The 16,166-nt window shown below is 42.1% G+C and overlaps 1 pseudogene; it reads left to right on the top strand.

Moving 5' to 3' along the window:
* Nucleotides 1-12,604: 12,604 nt before the first annotated feature.
* Nucleotides 12,605-14,544, top strand: LOC128104529 (40S ribosomal protein S12-like; annotated as a pseudogene).
* Nucleotides 14,545-16,166: the final 1,622 nt, after the last annotated feature.

The raw sequence follows: 16,166 nt of genomic DNA, 5'->3' as shown, positions 1-16,166 counted from the left end.
TATTCATTAATGTAACTATTGAATATAAAAGAAATTTGAGCATTTCCCAAACTCTGATTGTTCTAAATTTTTTTAAAATCTTTTTTTTTGTTTGTTTGTTTTGTTTTTTTCAAGAGACAGGGTTTCTCTGTGTAATTTTGGTGCCTCTCCTAGATCTCATTCTGTAGACCAGGCTGGCCTCGAACTCTCCGAGATCTGCCTGGCTCTGCCTCCCGAGTGCTGAGATTAAAGGCGTGTGCCACCACCGCCTGGTCAATTTTTTTAATCTTGATGCTTTTTTATTTTTTAAACTATTTTTGTAAGCATTTTATTTCCCTCAGGAGGAAAAAAACACATTAAAAGTTGGTTTTCGCCAGGCGGTGGTGGCGCACGCCTTCAATCCCAGCACTCGGGAGGCAGAGCCAGGCGGATCTCTGTGAGTTCGAGGCCAGCCTGGGCTACCAAGTGAGTTCCAGGAGAGGCGCAAAGCTACACAGAGAAACTCTTGTCTCGAAAAACCAAAAAAAAAAAGTTGGTTTTCTAATGAGACGAGTGTGTGTCTACTACAGAAACTTAAATTACTAAAACATAATAAAATGGGGAGGAGCATGCATGTTTAAATGAAATATATAAAATCAGCTTTACTCTCAATCCTTGATCATTGATTCCAGGAATTAGTCCCTCTAATTTTGTTTGCTTGCTTTACTCATGAAAACTACATCCAGACCACTAACATTTTCATAGACTCAATCACCTCTGCCTTTAACAGAAAAAAACAAAGCAAGATCTTATATGTTGGCAAGGTAGTTAATTTGATAACCAGAAACCTCTAGATCACCAAAGATGCTATTAGGAAATACAGCACAAAGCGGGAAGGGTGAAAGGAATGCCATTCAAAAGCTAGGATCTGACCTGGAGCCACAGACCAACTAACTTCCCAGAGTTTGGGCTTTAAGTTCAGGGTTCTACTGTTATGAGAGGGCAGACTGACCCCAAGGACAGGAAAAAGAAAAATGCAACTAGTGATGACCTACCCTTGGATCTGGACTTGTCACTGGGGGCAAAGCATATCTATCTACAAGTCCTACTGGGGAGGCAGAGCTCAGTAATAGAGTGCTTGCCCACCATGCCACAGTCACTGGCTTCAACCTCCAGGACCATAAAACATAAATAAAGTGGAAATACGAAGTGTATCTTCTATGTGTATCCAACCACTGGCTGCAGGCCAGAATAGCCATGAATGCAGCCTAACACAAAATTGTAAACTTACTTAAAACATATGAGATAAAAAGAAATTGTTACTTAATTTCATGGTTCTCAAGCAAGTAACAATTTCAGGTTACAATGTCAAAAGACTAGGCATCCATCTAAAAGTCTGTGTCCCTCCAAAATTCAGATTTGTTTCTTTAACTTAAAGATTTTTATTTTATTAGAGGTTTTTTTTTATTTTGTTTTGTTTTGTTTTGTTTAAGGCAGGCAACTTGTAAATCTTGGCACTGTCCCAGAGAAGAAAAATGGAGACAAGGGGGTAAAAGCTATGCTGTTTGAGTTCAGTCAGCATGTAGACAGCCACTAGCAAAAAAGCAGCCAAATATCAGGGAGGCGGACTTCAGAGAAAGAATAAGAAAGTGTAAAATTCCAGAAAAAGCGTGCTTACTCTCTGGCCAGCATCCAAAAGAAAGAGACAGAAACGAAAAAGGGAAAGTTATTCTTTCTTAAGTCAAGACTCAGAAAGGCAGGACCGGCTGTACCTCTCTTGAAGGATTGTGGGGACTGTCCCAAATTCAGATTTTTAAAAATCACACCCCTAAGACAACAGTGTTAAGAGTAGGAACTTTGGGAGATACAGGGCAGAATCCATAGCAATGGGATAAATCCTAGAAAAGAGACCCATGGAAGCTGGTTTTACCCTTCTACCATGGGAGGATAGAGTCACAAACTGCCATCCGTGAGAAAGCAAATGCTACCAGATAGTGAATCTGGATACCGTGATTTCAGAAATTCATCTAGAGCTGGCATGGTGGTGCATACCAGTCATCCCAGTGCTTGGGAGGTTGAAGCAGAAGGATCACAAGTTCATGGCCAGCCCGGGCTACACAGAATTTGAAGTCAGCCTTAGCTAACATAGTAAAAGACTCCACGCCACTCCCTAAAAGTCAACAAATTATGTAACCTGTGAAGCTTCCTAACAGCCCCCCACATAGACTAAGCAGAACATTCTTAATCACAAACCCTCAATTACTAAGAGTTGAGACCAGAATTTTTACAATCTATGTGAAATAGAAGCCCATAATTAAAACAACCTCCTGTTTGGTCTCTGATACCTGAGCTGACAAAGGGTCACCAGTATTTGGAAGCACTGCAACTAGACATCCACAGCATGCTGCATTCTTTAGAAGTGGGCCTGTGGCAAATTTGACCGCCTTACTGTGACTCCTAGTTTTAGTTATCAAGCTAACAACAGACTCTAGAATCCTGTGGGGATACAGTCGGCCTATGGACGTATCTGTGGAGAACTGTCTTGATTGTGCTGAGCTGGGGAGGACTCACCCACTCTAGATGGCACCATTCTGTTTTGGGGTCCTGTACTACATAAAAGTAGAAAAGACAAGCTGAGCATATGCATGATCCATTCCTTTTCTCTCTGCTCTTTACTGGATGTGACTATGTGTTTCAAGTTCCTGCTTCCCTGACTTCAAGCAATATTGAACTGTAATTTTGTGAGCTAAACTAAACTCTTTTTTCTCCTAAGCTACTTTTATCATGTTATTTCATAACAGCAACCAGAAACTAAACTGGGACACTTAGCAAATACAAAAGAAAAGTGTAACTGGAACACCAATGCTAAAAGCCAAACTAACCTGGAGTGCCAGTCAAAACAGACATTTAAATATTGGACATCAGACTCCTGTTCCATACTGTTTTGTGAATGAACTACCCAAACTAAGAGGACAACATGGCAGTACTCAGTCAAGAATCAAACAATAAATGCTCCAAGTTTAAAAAACCAGAGGCTGGAGGGAAGGCTCAGTGGTTAAAAGTGCTTGCTGAACAATCCTGAGGACCAGAATTTGGATCTCAGAATCCATGTAACAAGGTGGGCATCCCTGACATACCTGAACCCCAAACTCTTAAGTGGGAAGAAAGAGGATTGTTGTGGCTTGCTACTCTAAAATAGCTGAGAAAATGCGAACCCCAAGTTCAAGCAGAGACCTGCCCCCAAAAGGAACAGGTGAACAGTGATAGAGGAGACCTCCAATACCCTTTTCAGATCTCCTCATGCACACACAGGAACATACAGCCACGTGCAGGCACAATACAAATATATAAATATATAAGTAAGACAAAACCACCAACTACAGAACTGGTTAGATACAACCTCTCAAAGGATAAAGGACACATTTTCCTTAGAAAAAATTTCAAACGCCGGGCGGTGGTGGCGCACGCCTTTAATCCCAGCACTCGGGAGGCAGAGCCAGGCGGATCTCTGTGAGTTCGAGGCCAGCCTGGACTACCAAGTGAGTTCCAGGAAAGGCGCAAAGCTACACAGAGAAACCCTGTCTCGAAAAACCAAAAAAAAAAAAAAATTTCAAATAATGTTATGTACATGCCAAGAGAATTTCTTCAGAATATGCTAGACTTAACTCACTCCAAAGAAATAAAAACGAAACAAAACAAGGCCATAGAGGATTTAGAAAGGAGAGAGCCAGGTGATAGTGGCGCACACCTTCAATCCCAGCACTCTGGAGGCTGAGGCAGGCAGAGTTTGAGACCAGCCTGGTCTACAGAACAAGTTCCAAGACAGTGGGCTACACAAAGAAACCCTGTCTGAAAAAAAAAAAAGAACAAAAACAAACAAACAAACAAACAAACAAACAAAATGGGCAATGGAGAAATCCAACAAACACTTCTACACTCAAGTGTTGAAGGTTCCATCAATAGTGATGTCTTTTTTTTTTAATAGTGATGTCTTATTCAGAGCATACAACCTTTAATACAGTATGAGACTTAAAAGCACCTCAGTTCTCTGCTTTTCTGCTCTAAAACTCCTAATGCCAATTTAACCATCAAGAGCCATCAGACCAGGCCATAAATGAGACATTCCATAAAATCCCTAATCAGAATTCCTTCAAAAAGAGATTAAGCAACTGTCAGAAAACAAAGGAAGCAGAGGAGGTGGCACAGGATGAGGCAGGAGGGGGATCACTGTGAATATGATGCCATGGAGGTCTACAAAGTCAGTTCCAAGCTAGCCATTGCTATGCAGCAAGACCTAGAGAGAGTTACTTTACCAGTCTCTGTGTGTCCCTCTCTCCTTCTCCCCCTCTCCCATCCCACCTCAAAAAATGTGGAAGTTAAATCTAGAGTCCACACTGAAAGGTGGCAGCTGGTGGCTCTAAGTGTTCATGGGAAACCTCTTGTTCTGCATGAGACAATAGCAAAGGGGCCTGAGGTGCAAGATCTCACCAAAGTCTCCACATTGTGAAAACACAAAATTTATCTGAGAGCTTGAACTCAGAATACAGCTGAAAAGGTACCACCTAGGGAAGTGTTTTGCTAGGGTCAGTCTGGAAAGCATCCAGAGGCTGACACAACTGTGGTCCCAGGGGACCAGGGGCCAGCTGAAGCTGGTAACAAAACTTGGCATTGTCTATGCTCTGTTTCTGTAGTAGTGATTTTTCAAGCATGCTTTCAAAGACTTAAGAATGAGTGGGTCATGCAGTCTACCTCCATGGTTCCAGAGAACCACAAAAGCCACACAATGTGAGGTAGGTTCAGAGTCCTCTCCCTTGTGTGAAGTTGTGAAAGTGAAGCCTAGGCTGCAAACTACTGTGGTTTGAATGAAAATGTCCCTCCTGGGCTCATGTGTTTGAATGCTTGGTTCCTAGTTCTTAGGCACTGTTTGGGAAGGTTACAGATTCTTTAGGATGTGGAAACTTGCTAGAGGAAGTGGGTCACTGGGGGCAGCAGGTCTTGAGGTTACACTGCCAAGCTACACTTCCTGCTCTCTCAGTAGTTCCTGACTACAGAAGCAATGTGATCAACCAGCCTCCAGATCCTGCTTCCACTATAATGAACTCGATGAAATCTCCCAGACTGTAAAACAGAATAAACTCCTTTAAAGTGCTTCTTTTTCTTCTTTTTGAAGACAGGGTCTCATTATAGCCTATGCTGCTTCAAACTTCTAGGTGGTTGTGAATCACCTTGAACTTCTGACCCTACCATCTCTACCTCCACAGTGCTGGGATTACAGATATGCATGCAGCAATGTGCCCAGTTTATGTGGTGCTGGGGAATGGAACCCAGGGCTTCATGTATGCTAGGCAGAAACTTAAGATCCTCAAAAGTCCCTGAGTATTTACACATCAACACACTGTTATGCGTAATACTGGTAATTATCAGTGGGAAATTATAGCTACTGTACTCCAGTGAAATTTAGGGTTAAAAAGAAAAAAGAAAAAGGTTAAGGAAAGACTTCCATTAGATAACAAAAGTCTCTTCCAGCGGTGGAAATCAAACCTAGGACCCTGTGCATACTAGGCAAGTTCTCTAACACTAAGCTATCCCTCCAACTCAATACATACATTTTTTTCTTCTATATTTTCCACCAAATGACAATGGTTTAAGGAGGAAAACAGAGAGGCAATAATAGTAAATGAAAGATGCAAACAAAATAGCAAAAGGAGGCTGACTCTTTACTAATTAAGAGTACTTGCTGCTCTTCTAGAAGACTTGAGTTTGGTTCCTACCACCCACATCAGCTGGCTCACAACCACATGTTATTCAAGAAGATCCAACATCCTCTTCTGGACTCTGAGCATCCCCCCATCATATTTACAATAAAACACACACACACACACACACACACACACACTTACTTTAAAGGAGCGAAAGATTAAATTTTAATGATGGGTAGGAACTAATTTAGTTGAATCTGAAAGAGGGTAAGGAAGGTACAGGAGATGGTTTGGAGGGAGGAAACGGAGAAATGATGTGATTATATTATAATCTCAAAAAATAAAAATATCAAAACAAATTATTTTAGTAGGACATGTTCAATCTAAAGATTACTCTCCAGAATAGAGAGAATGCATCATAAACATATAGAATACAGACACTGGGGGCTGGAGAAATGGCTTGGCGATTAAGTACAGGTGTGATTGCCAACACCCACATGGGGCAGCTCAAAAGCACATAGAACTCCAACTGTAGAGAACACAATGCTTCTGACCTTCACAGGCACCAGGACTCATATGCACATACACCACCACTACCACCACCACCATAGACAAGACAGACCCCTCTACCACAGACAAACAGACATAGACATATATATATACACACACACACAATTAAAAATAAAATGAATCTTAAAACTCATAGTTTCTGTTGCTGTGATAAACATCACCAAAAGCAACTCGAGGAAAGAAATGCTTGATTTGAGGGAAGGCAAGATAGAAACTCAAGGCAGAACTCTGAAGGCAAGAACTGAAGCAGAAACCAAGGAGGAATGCTGCTTACTGGCTTACTCTTTATGGCTTGCTCGGCTTGCTCTCTGATACAATACAGGCCCATCTGCCTCCTGATGGCAGAGCCCACAATGGGTTGACCTCTCCTCCATTAATCAGCAATTAAGAAAATGTCCCAAAGACATGCCCACAAACTAATCTGATAGAGACAATTCTTCAGTTGAGGTTCCCTCTTCCCATATATACCAAGTTAACAACTAAAGCTAACTAACTATGACAGTTGTCTAGCACTAGGTTAGAACACAATAAGTAATTTTGAATCTTGAATAAACAACTTTTATACAACGATAAAAATATTCAGCCTTGGTATAAAGAACTGTATGGTATAAAGAACTGTAACTTCAAGTCACATGTGACTCCCAATCAGAGGACAAAATTAAATCAAATAGTGGTAAGAGGATGATGATATCTAGAAAAAGGAAAACTTCGTGATTTCAGATATCAATTTGGACAGTAAAGTTGAATTTACTCACACAGGACCTAGTTATTCCAACTGAGCACAAAATAGGCCAGGTGTAGGAAACTATGATGCAGCTGAATCTGGCTTGCTTCTTATAAACCGCTTAAGCTGCCAGGTATGACAGCACACGCCTTCAGTCCAGCTCTACTCCTTTATTCAGGAAGTAAAGGCAGTTGGCCCTCTGAGTTTCGGGCTGGTCATGGCTATGTAGGGAGACCCTGTCTCCAAAAAAAAAAAAAAAAAAAAGGCACAACAATTATATAAGTGTGGGTATTGTTTATATAAGAATGCATATGGATATATGTGTATATAGGTATATGTCTGTAGCTCGATGCTAAATGCATAAAGAATAAAAAAAATGGCAGGGCGGTGGTGGCACATGCCTTTAATCCCAGCACTCAGGAGACAGAGGCAGACGGATCTCTGTGAGTTCAAGGCTAGCCTGGTCTACAGAGTGAATTCCAAGACAGTCAAAGCTATAAAGAGAAACCTTGTCTTGAAAAAACCAAAAAAGAAAGAAAGAGGTAAAGAAAGAGAGGAAGGGAGGGGGAGAGAGAGAGGGAAAGGGGTTCCAGGTACAATGGGACAAAACTATAATCAGAAGTCAGGAAGCTGAGGCAAAAGGACTGTGATGAGTTCAAAACCAGCCTAGGCTACGTAGTAAATATCTGGCCAGGCAGGGGTATATACATAGCAAGCTCCTGGTGGGGATGGGGGTGGGGGTGGGGTGATAAAAATGACAGAAACCTTACAAAAGAGCAGCAATCTGAGACGGTGCTGTGTCACTCTCAGTTTCTGTGGAGCCTCTCGCTCCCATGTGAGTCTCAGCCCCTGCTGCAGACACCACCACCCAAAGATACCTGGGACTACATGGAGAGGGAGAAGGCCAGCCAGCCAAACTCCAGAATGAAGCTGCTCTGCAATCAGAGTAGCCAAGCCAGGGCAGAATCAGCCCCACAACTGTTTCATGAACCTCCCCCAAATCACCCAGCTGAGCCTCCTGTAAATCCCCAGATCTATGTGAATGTTTATCTTTTAGTAAAGAAAACAGAGCAGTACTTGAAGATTAAGCCTCTGAACATATCCATGAGAATAACATAAAATTAGTCTTCTCGGGGTTGGAGAGATGGCTCAGAGGAGTACTGGCTGCTCTTCCAGAGGTCCCGAGTTCAATTCCCAGCAACCACATGGTGGCTCACAATCATCTATAATGAGATCTGGTGCCCTCTTCTGGTATGCAGGCATACATAATACATATATATAATACATAAATAAATCTTTAAAAAAATTAGATTTCTCTATAGCCACAAAATGCACAAGATTCTCTCCCTCATGATAACCCAGGTATTGTTCACTTCCGTTCTTACTTTCCTTTGCCTAGTTTCAGAAAACCCTCTATTACTTTTTGATCAAAGCAAGCCTAATAACTTGATAATGTCACTTTATCTTCCCATGTACTCCACTTCACCTCAGTGCTAGGACTAGGATATAGGCTCTCATACATGCTAGGCGAACAGTCTATCACTAAGCTACATCCCTAGCCCTGTTTCATTGTTTGTTATAATTCATAAACTGTTCTGAATCTGGAAACTTGGATTTCATAAAATCTGTCCCTTGTAATTTGAGAAAAGTAGCAGTCTTTCACTTATCTACCATGTTCAACCCCAGTGGACACAAACCTTGTAACATTGTCTTTTCCAAGTTGATTACATACATATCATACACTGTGGCTATAACTCTTAGTCTGAATTGCCAACAAATCTGTCTTCAAATTTTGTACACTTACTGCTGTTTTTCTCTCTTAGTAACTAAAGAATTCTGACCTTTTCTCTATTATAGCACACTCAGGTCAAAAGCAGCATTACGCTCTTGAACCTTAGGGTCATTATTAAATAAAACTAAACACAAGAAATGTTATAGCACAACATTCAATCTTATAACCAAGGCAGCTACTAAGTGACGGATATAAAAATTATATAAAAGACAGGAACAACTGGGCTTGGACATATGCCTTGAATACCAATATTGAAGCAGAAAGGGAAGTGGATCTCTGTCTCTGTGAGTTCCAGGCCAGCCAGGGATACAAAGAATGACCACCGAGGGGGGAGGGGCATTGAAGGCTGGATAGAGAGGGTGCCTGCCAAGATTTTACCTTGCTACTCAGAATGCAGTGCAATTTGAAACCATGACTTGTTTATTATTAGAATTTTCCATTTGATCTTTTCAGACTGTAGGTAGGTGATCATGGGCAAATAAAACCAAGCAAAGAGAAACTGTGCATAGAAGACCACTGTACTATGACTTTGTTGGGAAGCTGGAAAAACTATTTGGGGATAAAGAGAAAGAGTTGTGTAGAGTTCAAAGAACTGCAGCATCCTGACACTCTTGCCACTGAGTGGTGGTCCCTTGTCCTCTTCTTGAGTCTGGGTGGCCTTCTAAAGTAGCCTCTCCTTCTGCCCTCGCACAGTACTGCCTTAACAATAAACGACAATGCCCCATACCTACCTAATGTTTCCTTCTCTTCTACAGTGCCCCTCCTCCTTTTGGAGGGTTTCAGGGAAAGTCTAGAACAAAGCACTGGGAGAAGAAAAAATAAGCGCTGAAGAAAGCTATGGCCATCATAGGTCCCAAGCTCCAATCAGATCTCTTGCTTGCTCTGGGTCATAGAACCATTCTATCTGTACCTTTTGAGTTCCTCAAATATTCAATATATTTGGGGTTTTGGTTTTGTTTTGTTTTTGTTTTTTTTTTTTTTTGGCTTTTCAAGACAGGGTTTCTCTGTGTAGTTTTGCGCCTTTCCTGGAACTCACTTTGTAGACCAGGCTGGCCTCGAACTCACAGAGATCCGCCTGCCTTTGCCTCCTGAGTGCTAGGATTAAAGGCATTCGGGAGGTGAAGGCAGGGGCAGGTGAATCTCTATAAGTTCTAGGCCAGCCTGGGCTACAGAGTGAGTTCCAGGACAGGCTCCAAAGCTACACAGAGAAACCCTGTCTCGGAAAAAAAAAAAAAGAAAGAAAGAAAAAAGAAAAAGAAAATAATAGCACTGAACACACAATGGTGCTTATTAAATGACTAGGATTGTTTTACATATATAATACATTAAAAACTCACTTAATACTCATAGTAATCTTAGGAGGTAACTGCTACAGGTAACTATCCTCCCATGTGTTAAAGGTATAATGGCTATACTGAAGTCCTAGTTACTTTTCTATTGACAAAATACCCATTATCAAGGCAATGTATAAAAGAAATGTTTAACTGAACTTACGATCTCAGAGAGGTAAAGTTCACGATAGAGCAAAGGAATGAGGGCAGAAACCGCTGAGAACTCACATTTGATCAAGCAGGAAGCAGAGAGGGCACACTGGGAATGGCATTAAGTCTTCTGAAACTTCAAACCATGTTCCCAGTAACTTACCTCCCCCAAAGCTTCACCTCCTAATCCTTCCCAAACAGTTCTACCAACTGGGAACCAAATATTCACACATACGAGCTATTAAGGTCATGCTCATCAAAGCCACCATGATGAGGTGGGGCCTCAGAGAAGAAAGTTAAGTCACCAAGACCATACCTTTGAAGTTATCAGACCACTGCCCTCTCTTTTTTTCATGTCTCAACACTCACTTTCTTCACCATGTGCTCTTATCATGATAAACTGCTTTACCATAAGGCACAAAAACTACAGACCAACTAACCATGTACCAAAGACTCCAAACTACCAACTGAAATAAACCTTTTCTCTTTAAACTGGTTTTCTCAGTATTTTGTCACTCTGGCAGATAGCTCACTAACACAACCCAGTTATCTTTGTTTTACAACTGAGAAAGCCCAGACAAGATAAATTGTTAAATAATATAGCCAGGGGTGGGATCACAGCATTCTGGCTTCCGAGTTCATATTCTAAATGCATTTCTACTAAGAATTATGTTTATACAAATATAATTCTATAGCCGGACAGTGGTGGCACACGCCTTTAATCCCAGCACTTGGGAGGCAGAGGCAGCGGATCTTTGTGAGTTTGAGGCCAGCCTGGTCTACAGAGCGAGATCCAGGAAAGGCACAAAGCTACACAGAGAAACCCTGTCTCAAAAAACCAAAAAAAAAAACAAATATAATTCTACATCCTGCTTCACAAGAGCATCCTGCTTCAAGCAATAAAAGGTATCACTTGGATTGAACTGAAAACAGGAAATAGTCGTAAATGTTATGCCCAGATTATGACCCCAAAGAGACCACCGAAGACCTTAGGTACAGAATGCAAAAGCAAGGTTTATTTCTGTTTGTTTACAAGCCGCGGGCAGGGAAGCTCGATCCAAAGCACTCACTCGTAGTAGTAACCGTGAGGCCAGGAGGAGCTTGCTTTTTCTTTGCGTGGCTAGCTTTTTAAAGGCAAAAACCACAAGACCTTCGAGGGGGTTGGGGGGGGTTGCACTGGTTTATTTTTATCTCTGTTCTCTTTTAATTGGGTGAGGGTATGTAACCTTTGAATTTACTGGTTGGTGGTTACAATTATCACTTTGGGGGCAGTCCAGCACAAGTCCCAGGCTTTGTCCTTGAGCCACCATGGGGGCTTGCTGGCCAAGCACCTACTGCACATAACTCTAAGTTGGTGAGGGGCCCCAGACAGCAAACATCTGGCTGATCTTTGAGCAGTCAGAGTACGTGCAGAAAGGGAGCTACTGCAAGGACTATGTCTTTTGTTCATGGCCCTCCCAGAAACTGCTTGCTCAAGTCTCAGGAAACTGAAATTGAGGCCTGATCTCTGAGAGAAGACTGAGCAGCCTGTTATGGCATCTGCTTAGTCCTTTCAGTAAATAAGGAATAAATGCCTTTAATCCCAGCACTCGGGAGGCAGAGCCAGGCAGATCTCTGTGAGTTCGAGGCCAGCCTGGGCTACCAAGTGAGTTCCAGGAGAGGCGCAAAGCTACACAGAGAAACCCTGTCTTGAAAAACCAAAAAAAAAAAAAAAAAAGGAATAAATGCATCAGGAAGCAATTCCTAAAAGGAAATCAACACAAGTTTAACCAGGTATGCAGGCTCATGCCTACAATCCCAGCAATGGAAGCTGAGGCTTCCATTTACATCTAACTGATGTAAAGTGCCCATCAGTTAGAGGACTCACCCTGGGCTACACACTAAGAATCCCCCTACCTCAACACACACACACAAGGCAAACAAACAACAAAGAAAAGCAATACTAAGTGAAGAACCTGGAGAGGTTTTTGAGTAAACTAAAGCTAAAGGCCTTGCCCACACTCCATGGAAGGACAAACAGAGTTCAACAGATCGTTATAAATAGTTGCTGTCCCATGAAACTGGCAAACTGACTGAGTTCTAAACTAAATTCACATTTAAAGTATGGCTAAACATAATAGAAATCACTTCTCACTGGCAACAGAAGCATTTTGCTGATTTAGAGCCAAGGGGAGGGGAGGGAGAATGCTCAGTGGGCCAAACACCTTAGTTCAGTCCCCAGGATCCACACAGTAAGGAGAGAATCGACTCCCATGAAACTGTCCTCTGACCTATATAGTAAATAAATAAATGGGACTAAAAATTTACAAGATAAAAAATAGTCATTATCACACACACACACACACACACACACACACACACACACACACACACACACACCTTAGAAAGGGACAATTGGGCATAGTGTACCCTAGCATAAGTATTGCTGCAAATTCCAGAAGAATGGGAAGGTGGAAAAGCTATTTCAAGGGGAAAAAAAAATGGGGGATTGGTAAAATGGCTGGATAACATGCTTGCTGCAAAAACATGAAGACCAGAGTTTGGGTGTATCTCCCACATAAAATGCCAGGTGGAGGCTGGGATGTAGCTCAGTTAGAGTGCTTAGTCAGCATGGAGGAAATGCTGAGTTTAATTCCTAACACCATTTAGACTAGGCGTGGTGATTGTACAGAGGTGGAGGCAGGAGGATCAAAAGTTCAAGGTCATCTCCAGAGTATAAGGCCAGCACTAAAAGGGAAGACTTAAACGCCATCTACTTACTGATGTACCTGAACATGAACACTCAGCTGTTACAGAACACGCCCCTTTTTTTTACAACCCCCCGCCCCAGACAGTGTTTAGAGCCTATCCTGGAACTCGATCTGTAGACCAGGCCGGCCTTGAACTCACAGAGATCTGCCCGCCTCTGCCTCCCAAGTGCTGGGATTAAAGGTATGTACCCACCACCACCCAGCCACTTTTTTCAAGTATATTCTTCAAGACAGAATACATTATGGGGGATAAAAATAAGTCTCAAGAATGTTTTAATTAAAATTATGTAAAGGATGTTCTGCAGCTACAAATCAATTAAATTAGAAATCAGTAATGCTGTATGTAAAACAACACTGCCTGTATGCTCATCACTGGAAGGAAGAAACAAGAGGATCCCAGAGGGGATTTGCCAAGCCAGCCAGTCTAGCTGAATCACAAGCTTCAGGTTCAGTGAGAGACTCTGTGTTGAAAAATAAAGTGGAGTTTTCCCTGGTGCTGAGGCTCAGGTGCATACAACATTCAGCTTCCCAAAATAACCATGGTCTAGGAAGGCACTGTTGCTGGAGACTGAATGGATGTTAGTACTACTTTACAAGAGATGATAAAGACCTCCCTCATCCATGACGGCTTAGCATGTGGAATTTGTGAAGCTGCCAAAGCCTTGAACCAAGCCCCACACCTATCTTTATGCGCTGGAATACAACTGTGATGAGCCTATGTACGTCAACTTGGTGGAGGCACTTTGTGTTGAGAACAAAATCAACCTAATTAAGGTTGGTGACAGGAAATGGGAAATGGCTGGATGCAGTTGTGTGATGGTTAAGGACTATCTCTAGCAAAGAATCTCAGGCTAAGGCTTTTATCAAAGAGAACTTTGAATGCAAGAAATGAACCAATAGTTGGCTCAGTAAAATGAATAAATAAGTGGAGGGCTGGGGAGATGGTTCAATGGGTGGAGCTTCATGGGCAGCATGAGAAACTGTCCCAATTTCCAGACCCACATAAAGCCAGTGCTATACAATCCCAGCTCCACTACAGGCAGGCAGGCCGGCCAGCAGGCCAGTTCCCAGAATTCAGGCAAACAACAAAAGGAAGGGACTCTGTCTCAAACAAGGTAGTAGACAAGAACTGATACCTGAAGTTGTCCTCTGACCTCTACGTGTACACTGTGGCAAGTATGTGCCCACATCTGCACACATAAACAGGAGCAAATACATTCATCATCCAAAAAAAAAAAGGAAAGAAAGAAGAAACACACTTAAAGGTTGAAGAGATGGCTTAGGAGTTAAGAACACTTGTTCTTGCAGAGGACCTGGGTTCAGTTCCCAGCACCCAGGTATTACCTTCTGTAACCCCAATACAGGGGCTCCAATATCTCTTCTGATTTCTGCAGGCTCCTGCATGTATGTGGTGCACATAAATAAGATAAACTTGTTTTTAAGACTTCCAAAAAAAGTGTAGAGTGATAGAAGACACTTTGACCTTTGGCCTCTGCGATACATAGGCAGGAACCCATGTGGTTTTGAGCTCGTGCTCTCTGTCTCTCTCTGTCTCTGTCTCTGTGTCTCTGTCTCTCTCTCTCTCTCTCTCACACCACACACACACACACACACACACACACACACACACACACACACACACACACACGAGAAAGGAATAGCGAAAGTAATTCCAGATTGCAGAAAAAAAGGTAGAGAAAGCAATACATATAAACAAATGTGAGAGAGAGCGAACTTGTTAGAATACCACAGGGACAAGAAGAGAGAGAATATCTAAAGGGAGGTGGAATAAGCAAGCTGTAGTTGCCCAACACAGCAGTCATCGCCCAACCTGGTTCCCCTAATGATCTGCCACCCCGCTAAGGCTGTCTCCCCAGGACTCCGAACCTTTCTGAGGCATACTCGATAGTGTGGCTGTCAGCCTCACCGTGCCACTGTTCCCCTGTGGCACTGGTTTCACTCCCTCAACCATGCCTTGCTCCTTCCAGTTTTACTGTCTCGCCACCGCTCCTTCTCCAAGTCACCCTTTAAAGCAACCTGATAGATAAAATTCTTATTGTAAATAACTCATCTGCTGTACATGACAGTTGTAATTTTATGATTATGATTTTGATTATTGAGTCTCCTTACTATTTAGGAGACTCAAGAAACCACCACATGCCTCTGTGTAGTGTCTAAACACAGCATGCTAAATGAACAGAGAAACTTGCTGAAATTATGACAAGTGAAAAGGTATGTGACATCAGTACAAGAATATAAGTAAGAAAGTCTAAGGTGGTAAGAAAATTCAACACAAGGGACAATACAGAAGGTCCAATAGCCACTTTTCTCTAGAGAAGTTACAAAACAACGCAGAATTAGATAGAATTCTCCTTAATAGATAAACCATATTCTAGAGCAAAGATAGTAAACATTCACTTGAGACTTGGGGCCCAGCAGAGCATCCCCCCCTTCTTGGTCCATTCACAATAAATGGCACTAGTTGCCAGTACCTCATACTACACCTCAAAGAATGATCTTGGACTCTTTCTTTACTCTCATCTTAAGTAGATATTTATGAATAAATCTTATAAACTCTATACCAAACTATCTTCAGCCTCCCGACTCTCCTTTTCCAATTTTCAAGCCAGGCTAACGTCTACCAAGATTGCTACAATGTTTTGTTTGTAATTCATCTCCCTTTTATTCTTGCACTTTTGTAATTTATAGCAGACAGGGCAGCCAAAGTGACCTTAAAAAAAAAAAGGTCTCATGTATCCCACAGGGATGACCTTGAACTTCTGATTCTCCTGTTCTATCCTCCCTAGCACTGGGATTACAGGTGTTCACCCACCCGTCTGTTTTATGCCATGCTGGGGATCAAACCCAAGACTGTGGAACAAGCAAGCACTCTACTACTAAGCAAGTACCACAGACATACATGTATGTGTAAATCATATAAGGACACTTTTTTGCTCCCAGTTCGCCAATGGCTTCCTACTACTTGGAATGAGACATAATTACAATCCCGTACCACAGAGCTTCCTTCTCCCACTCTCTCTCTCCCTTTACTCTAAGCAGTGAAACCACACACCACCTCTGAACCCTCATGTGTATCACCTCCTTTGAAACATCTCATGATTGAGGTGTTTATTCGGCATCACCTCTTTAAAGACACATTCCATCTCCTTTCTTTCTCTTCCTCTCTTTTCT

The sequence above is a fragment of the Peromyscus californicus genome, unplaced genomic scaffold, assembly GCF_007827085.1.
Source record: "Peromyscus californicus insignis strain IS unplaced genomic scaffold, ASM782708v3 Scaffold_11__1_contigs__length_118956290, whole genome shotgun sequence".
Classification (NCBI taxonomy): Eukaryota; Metazoa; Chordata; class Mammalia; order Rodentia; family Cricetidae; genus Peromyscus; species Peromyscus californicus.
This window is presented reverse-complemented; position numbering and strand designations above follow the sequence as displayed.